The following is an 8,770-nucleotide window of genomic DNA, read 5'->3' on the forward strand; positions in this document are numbered from 1 at the left end:
CCTATACCGGGTGATTCGGGTATATCTGTCTCTGTCTCACAGCAAAAGGGAAAAACCTGAGGAGTTCCTGTCAGTTTATATAATCCAGTCCCCCCCATTTGGTCAGGTATTCGTTCTTCACTCCAAGGTGCAAAATATACCTTTCGTAGGGTAATTCCAGGTGGTATTTGGAACCATTGATATAAACTATTTCTTACTTTCCTTCTGGAGTGGTTCATTTACCGGCCTCGTTTTTCCTTATCTTCATTCGGAGGTCCCCTGGTTCCAATGTTACAGTCCACGTCTCTGGGAAGATAGGTCCCTTAATTCTGCTGGCATGAGTCCACCCTTTTTCTGCTGTCCGTACAGCTGTATCTGTGGTAAGTAAAACAACAAAGGGTCCTTCCCAACGGGGTGTTAGGGAGGTTTCTTTCCAGGTTTTGATTATTGCCTGGTCTCCAGGCTGAATTCGGTGTATGGAAATGTCCAAGGGAGTTTTTTGTACTACCAAACCCTTCTTTCTTAATTCCTGTCTCCTTTTTGTGAGTTCCAAAATATATTCTGTTAAAATTTTATCCTCGACCTTCGGGTGCTATATTAATAATCCAAAGTCATAAGGCATCCCATACAACATTTCAAAGGGGGATATACCAGTATCTGTCCTAGGTTGTGTCCTAATGTAGAGCAAGGCCAGCGGTAGACATTTAACCCAGTTCATTTTTGTTTCCACCATAAGTTTGGTTAGGTGTTTCTTTATTTCCCCATTCATTCTTTCTACTTTCCTGGAACTTTGTGGGCGCCAGGGAGTATGGTATTCCCATTTTGTACCAAGCAATTCAGTTGTCTCTTCAATCATTTTGGATGTAAAATGTGGGCCTCAGTCCGAATCAATTACTGTAATAGTTCCATACCTCGGAATAATTACTTCTAGGAGAATTTTAATAACTGTCTTTGCAGTAGCCCTTACCACTGGAAAGGCTTCTAGAAAGTGCGTGAGGTGATCAACCAAGACTAATAAATACTGATATATCCCCACCTTTGGCAATTCAGTAAAATCCACTTGTATTTTCTCGAAGGGTCTTTTAGCCAATTCACAACCCCCTTGAACCTTTTCCCTAAATTGTCATTTATTCACTTTGTGACAGGTTAAACATCCCTCTAATACTCTTTTAGCTAGACCATATATTCCGACACAGGCATAATTTGTTTCAAACTGATACACTAAAGCCTGAGCTCCCCAATGGGTTTTGTGATGTATTTTATTTAGTATTCCCCTAGGTAGTCCCTTTGGAAGAATTTCCCTGCCGTCTGGTAACAGCCATTTATCACCATCTCTTTTCGCACCAATTTGTTTCAGCTTATCTAATTCTTGGAGAGTGAAAGTCTTATCTAATCTTAGCCTTTCAGGTTCCTCTCTCAAGGTCTGAACCATTAATAATGCAGCCCATTTTGCCTCTCCGTCAGCTAGATTGTTTCCTCTTACAGTATGGGTTAGTCCCTTCTGATGTCCTTTTACATGGACTATGGCTATCTTTAGTGGATCTCTTAATGCCTTTAAAACTTCTAGGATTAGTTTTTCATGTACTAATCCTTTTCCCTGGGTGTTAATTAAGGCTCTATCTTTCCAAATTTTTCCAAAAGTATGTACCACCCCAAAGGCATACTTTGAATCTGTATAAATAGTTCCAATTTTATTTCCTAAGAGTTTTAATGCTCTTAACATAGCATATAACTCACACGCTTGTGTGGACCAAGCTTTACTTAATGGTCCTGATTCTTTTATCTTAAAAGTATACCCATCCACAATAGCATATCCTGATTTTCGTTGTCCTTCAACCACTCGTGAGGAGCCGTCCACAAATAATTTTTCTCCTTCATCTAATTCACCTTCTTCTAAGTCCTCCCTTATTTTAGTCTGCAAATTTATTAGTTGGAGGCAGTCATGTGTCAAATTTTCTTTAGGTTCTCCGTATAAAAATTGGGCAGGATTCTGAATAGAGGTGGTCTCCATTTCTAACCTAGGGGAGTTAATCAAAATTCCCTCATATTTGAGTAATCGACTGTCTGTAATCCACTTATCAGCTCATTGTTGTAACACTCCTCGAATGTTATGAGAGGTGTATACTTTTAGTTCACCTCCCAGGGTGACTTTTCCCACTTATTCTACCAATAATGCAGTGGCCAGTACTGCTTGTAAACAAGTGGGCCACCTGCGGCTTACAGGATCTGGTATTTTAGAATAATATCCCACAGGCTTTCTCTGTCCTGCCCATCCTTGGGTCAGAACCCCATAAGCTGTCCCGTTATCCACACTGATAAAAAGTTGAAAGGGTTTACGGATATTGGGTAAACTGAGGACAGGTGCTTCTACCAGATCTCCCTTTATATGTTCCCAACAATTCTCATCTTCAGGGGACCATTTTACCAACCCGTTTTTAGTTAATTTTTCATACAAGAATTTTACTTTACTGCTGTAATTTTCTATCCACTGTCGACAATACCCTAATAATCCAAATAACTGTCTTATCTGTCTTTTATTAGTGGGCGCTGTTAGAGACAAAATTCCTTTTACTCTCTAGGGATCTAATTTCTTGTGTCCCTTTGTGAGCCAATGTCCCAAATATTTTACCTTTTCCTCACTAAACTGTAATTTGGATTTAGAAACCTTTAATCCCTTGAGGCCTAAAAAATTCAATAATTTGATGCTCTCATTTCTGACTCCTTGAGTTTTTCCAGCGATTAATAAATCATCCACGTATTGTATTAGAATTAGTCCCTGACTTAATTCATAAGATTCCAGTAACTGTTCCAGTGCTTGTCCAAACAAGTTTGGAGACTCTGTGAATCCCTGGGGCAAAACGGTCCACCGTAATTGTTGTTTTCTATGGGTCTTAGGGTTCTCCCACTCGAAAGCAAAATAGTCCCTACATTTTTCTTCTAAGGGACAAGCCCAAAAAGCATCTTTTAAATCTATAACACTACACCATTTATAGTCTGGATTTAACTGATAAAGTATAGTGTGCGGGTTAGCCACCACAGGGAACCGGGTAATGGTTCGTTCATTTACAGCTCTCAGATCTTGTACTAAACGATAAGACCCATCCGGCTTCTTTAGGGGCAATATGGGAGTATTGTGGGGAGACATACAGGGTTCCAAAAGCCCTTGGGCCAAAAGTCTCTCAATTACTGGCTGTAATCCTTCTCTCCCCTCTCTAGAGATGGGATACTGTTTTATCCTAATTGGCTGGTCTGGGTCTTTTATGGAGACCGTGATCGGTTTGATATTTAATTTTCCCACCGACCCTGGGCTATACCAAGTTTCTGGATTAATCTTGGCTTCATCTTCCGTGGTTAATAAGCATAATCTTACTTTTAATTTTGCTTGATCTACTTCCAAATTAATTCCTAATTCCACCATTGTAGTAGCATAGGGATGTGGCGATGCGGAAGATCACGTGTTGTGACGGAAACGTAGGAACTAAGTAGAAAACCGCCCATGAAGGGGCTGGCTCTGTTACTAGCATATAAATGCCTTTGTCTTTCAATAAACTGCCATTTTGCCTTCCTCTCCATGAGAGTCTGAGTGCTGATGGTCCCTCAGGTGCTGCACTGAGGTTTGGATATGTCATAAGCTACAACAAGTGGTGACCCAGACGTGATCCTGGAAGGCAGTGCGCTGGACGATGCTGGACCTCCGGAGGGGCGATGAAGCTGGAAAAAGATGTTGATGTTGATTCTGTGGTACAGGTATTGAAAAAATGGGTGACGGAGGCGGGGGAAAAACGCCCACAGAAAGATATAACGGAAATCATCCTATGGATGAAGGGCAGAGGGTCGATTGTTAACCCACAAGATATTATGCGTTGTGAACTGTGGGAAAAATTTGAACAAGAAATTTGGGAATCTGAGAAAACGGGCACGAGGGTGTGGGGTTCAACCTGGGGTAAGATATGTCGTACTATGAACAAAAAACTTGAAGGGGCTCAAATATGGGCTGCAGCGGGAGTATCTATATTTGGTATAGAGTGTCCTCGGCTCCCAGGAATAAATCAGGAAACGCAGGTGGGCACTTCATTAGCAGGGGATTCTAAACCTCCTAGTCCTCTTAGCCCACCAGGTAATCTACCGGACAGCCCACCATCAGAAAGAAAGGCGGAATGCTATCTGGTAGAAGATAAGAATGCAAAGCGGGATCAAAAGAACTTATACCTGACAGATGACCTGGCAAATTTACTGCGGAGGTTAAAAGCTGAGGAACAAAAACCGCAGGAAAGGGATAAGGCAAAAGAAAGTAGTGTGTGGGAGGCTATTAGGCAAGGCGAAGACAGATTGCGCAGAATAGACAAAGCAGGGGACAACACCCAAACATGGCGCTGGCGAGAATAGCCGCCAAGTTATTCGGACGTGGCAACCCCTCCTTCATCTAGTTCAAATGAAGAGGAGGATTCAAAAAACTGTGATAACGCAGCCAGCAATGAACTACCTTGTTATAGTTTGCCTGTCAATGAAATGACAGAGACTGGCCAATTAGAAAATTTGATTTATTAAAGCAAGCGACAAGTAAGCAAAACAGCGCTGGGCGGCCGGGGAGTCTCCTGCTCCACCAACGGCACGTGTTCTCTTCCCAAAAGTCACTGGTTTTATACCCTTCGTCCTCCGGTGTTAGTGGTTCACTCTGCGTCTGCGCTGCTTGTTGCTAGGGGGTCGTTTTCTGCCTTCCTCGGCTTCCTGGTGGTCGTGGGGATGAAGGCTCTTTGTCTTCCTCACATCACGGACTCCTCCTTCCTTCTCAAGTTTCTTTTCGAAACCCTTCCTGACCGAATACTTGTGGCTGACCTTTGCATATTCCATGTAAATTTCCATTGTTTTTACAAACTTTGATGAACAAACAGTTCACAGTTTATCACAATCCCCCCTTTTTCTCTTCACCATTTTGTTCATCAAATCGTTTAAGCTCCTGTTGGCTTAAAATGAGGGTCTCCTCCACCTCCGGTATTCTCCCTAAAGGTTCATATTTGGTTCTTATAGACATCAAATGAGCTGTTTCTAATCTGTTTTTACGATTGAAACTACTCTATTGAATATACAGGGTCCAAAAGTTAACACCAATATCAACATAATCAAGGGTTCATTAGTGTCCCATTTGCTCCTGTTACTAGCACAATTCGGGGATTGCCAACCGTCCATAAGCTGTAAGCCCATCAGCTGACAGATTGTGATGTTGAAGGAGGGTGTATCAGGTTGTTACCGAAATCTCGGAATGAAGAACTTATCGACACCAATGTGATGTAGATAAGCAGACACTTCTTTTTTAACGGCCGGGTGCGTGAGTGAGTCCTCTCACGATCAACGCACGCCAGGTCTCAAAATCAGACACCATATATAGAACTTATTCATACATATTCATTAAGTATTCATGCATAACCATGATATTTCCCGTAAATCATTAACATATTCTCCTCCTATATCCGATTCTGCGCAGTAGAGCTTAGAAAGGTCTAGAAATGAGTCTGGGGTACGATTTGGGTAGGTGGTATATGAGTCGGTGGTCGCGATCTCCCCCTGCCAGAATTACCTTTTACTAAAGTTCACGGTTTCTTGGCAGGTAACTACAAGCTGTTCCAGTCGACTCTCCCCAGTTCCCATTAATCTCATATTCTGACATTTCAATACACCTCTGCATACAGAAAACTGGTTAAATACAAAGAAACCTTTCAACCCTAAAGTTATTACCTATGTTTTAACAATAGTTCCAGCCCCTTCTTCTAGCCTTGGTACAGGACGTACAGAAGATCTCATAACAACTTTTACTGTGTAGCTATAACTTTCTTATAAAAAAATTATTTTTTCTTATCCTTCTATATTTTAATTTTATTAAATGATTTTATAAAATCAATTAATCAATCAAATAAAGTCAATCAATCTTAACTTATTAACAAATCGATAACAAGGTGTCACCTCGATCTGAATTATTTGTTGATCTTCCCACCGAAGTAAGAACCACTTAAATGGTTGGTGGGGGTTATATTCCGCTTGTACTAAATTTACACAAATCAAAACAAATAAATACCCAATGCTGGGGAGGACTGGTGGGTTTTTTCTGATTAAAACTTCCCCTTTTAACCTATGTAATTTGGTTGTGCCCCTTGTGCCTTCCCTTCTCACTTCCAGCAATAAGGCCTGGGGCCTTGCGGGTGAGTTATGTTGTTCATTGTTATACAGCCCCCTTGAGCATCTCTTTTTCAGTCTCCACTTCTTTACATCGCTGCTTCCTTCGCCTACATTTTTGCCTAGTACAGCAAGGTGTACCATCTTCTCAGCAGCAAACATATTCTTCAGGAGAATGTTCCTGTTTCTTTTTTCGCTCTTTACAGGCCTCCCAGTTTTTTGTTTTAACTTGAGGTTGTACATAAGGAATTTTAGGCACTGTAGTTCTACAAATTACCTGTACAATCTCTGGGTGGGATTCTCGAGGTTCGTTTGGGTGTGTACACCCCTTTTCTGGGTTAATACCAAGTGTCAAAATTTCCCACCAAGCTTGGGTTCACTTAACTATTCGTCCAGTGGCCACCAACAATTTTAAAGCTTGTGCAGTTACTTTTCTTTCTTTTTTATAACACTGTTTACAGTGATCCCATAAGAAAAAATCCTCGCTACAATGATACCACCAATTATCTTTACATAAATTGCATTTTATACAAACAAAAGGATAACAGATACAATCCTTCCTAGGGCAGAATATAGTTTTAGTCCAGTTCATTAGTCCTTTTTCTTATGCAACTTCGATTTCAGAGTTTCTGGATCTCCAGAGCTCTCCCACTGCTCCTCAGAGATGGGTCCTTTCACTCGGCTGGCATGAGTCCATCCTCTTTCAGCAGTCTGAATGGCGGTTTCTGTAGCAAGTAAAACAAGATAAGGCCCTTCCCAGCGGGGAGTTAATGAGGATTCCTTCCATGACTTGATTAAAACTTTGTCTCCAGGTTGTATATTGTGTATTGCAATGTTCAATGGAGGTCTTTGTACTGCTAAGCCTTTATCTCGCAATTGTTTTCTCATAGCCATAAGTTGAACTATATATTGTTTCAGTTGTAAACTTTCGACCTGGGGATGATCTCGGGGAACCTCCAAATCATAAGGCATTCCATATAACATCTCAAAAGGGGAGATTCTCACATCAGTACGGGGTTGAGTCCTAATATTTAATAAGGCTAGGGGAAGGCATTTCACCCAAGACATTTTGGTCTCCATCATCAACTTGGTCAGTTGTTTCTTTATCTCACCGTTTACCCGTTCTACTTTTCCCGAACTCTGTGGGTGCCAAGGTGTATGATATTCCCATTTGGTCCCTAAAGCAGTAAAAACTTCCTTTATGATTTTTGAAACAAAATGTGGTCCCCTATCAGAGTCAATAGTTTCAATAGAACCATACCTAGGTATCACATTTTCGAGTAATAGTTTGGTTACCATTTGGGCAGTGGCCCTAGCAGTTGGAAATGCTTTTACAAAGTGTGTTAAATGATCTATTATTACCAATAAATATCTATACCTTCCTACCTTCGGTAATTCAGTAAAGTCTAACTGAATTTTGGCAAAAGGTCGGTGGGTTAGCTCTCATCCTCCTAATTGCTTTTCTCTTAGTTGGTGTTTGTTCACCCTTTGACAAGTTATGCAGTTCCCAATTATTCTTTTTGTTATATTATATATCCCAATACATGCATATTTTATAGCAAATTGATCTACTAATGCTTGAACCCCCCGAATGGGTGTTTTCATGGTATTTATGCATAATTCTTATAGCCATGGTTTTTGAAATGACTTCTCGCCCATCAGAAAGTTCCCATTTTTCTGATTTAATCTCCTTTGCCCCCATCCGTGTTAACTTGTAACCAGCTATCAAACATCTAAATTTCCCCAAAGCTTCACCTTTATTCTCCTCAGACCCATTGCCTGCCCAAAAGGGGCCGTTACAGGTCCTGTAGTACTGCAAATGTTGCAGCAATTGGGGTGACATTGTCAGGTCCTTCTGCTCAATTGTCAGCAACAGCAACCTCCTCCTCCTCATCATCAGAAGGATTGGAGCAGGAGTTATAGGTTACAAATGCTTGCCTCTGCAACAGTACCTCTGTTTTAACTCTTTCTTACCCTGAATGCAAAACTGTTACTTGTTGCTTTAAGTCTGTGTTCTTACATATCAGCCTTTGCAGGCAAACAGAAAACACCCTGCCATGCATTCAGCATGACTCAGCCGCACTTTCGAGGGGGTACGGGGGTTTGTACAAACTCACCCCAATACTTTAACACTTTCACAGGGTCTTTGATTCTCCACACACACACACACCCTGCTTCAGATCTGACATACATTAGTACAAGTTTTTATCTTACAACATGTTTCATTCTGGTTGCTCCACAGAAGGAGCAACAACCCGAGCTTTTTTTTTTTTTTTTTTTTACACAAATATTTCAACAAGAACATCTTTCTAGTTTAAGTCTCAGGTTTTGGTTTTGTTTGTTTGTTTTGTTTGGTTTTCCCTATCCTTTTCTAGATCCATAATCAAAGATCAGGTGGTGTTAATCCCACACTCCTTCTGTCACACAAATATATCAGCACACATTACTTCATCCCATTTTTCTCTCGCCTCAAGAATAACATTAACTGTAATAAACATTATAATTCAGTGTCCCATTTAAGAGTCATGTCTCTCTGTCCCCCAACTTATACAGGGGCCACCACTGATTACAGTACTTAACCAAAGTTCTCTTATTCACGCTTCCCCCAGGCTGCCCCCCCATT

The sequence above is a fragment of the Falco rusticolus genome, chromosome W, assembly GCF_015220075.1.
Source record: "Falco rusticolus isolate bFalRus1 chromosome W, bFalRus1.pri, whole genome shotgun sequence".
Classification (NCBI taxonomy): Eukaryota; Metazoa; Chordata; class Aves; order Falconiformes; family Falconidae; genus Falco; species Falco rusticolus.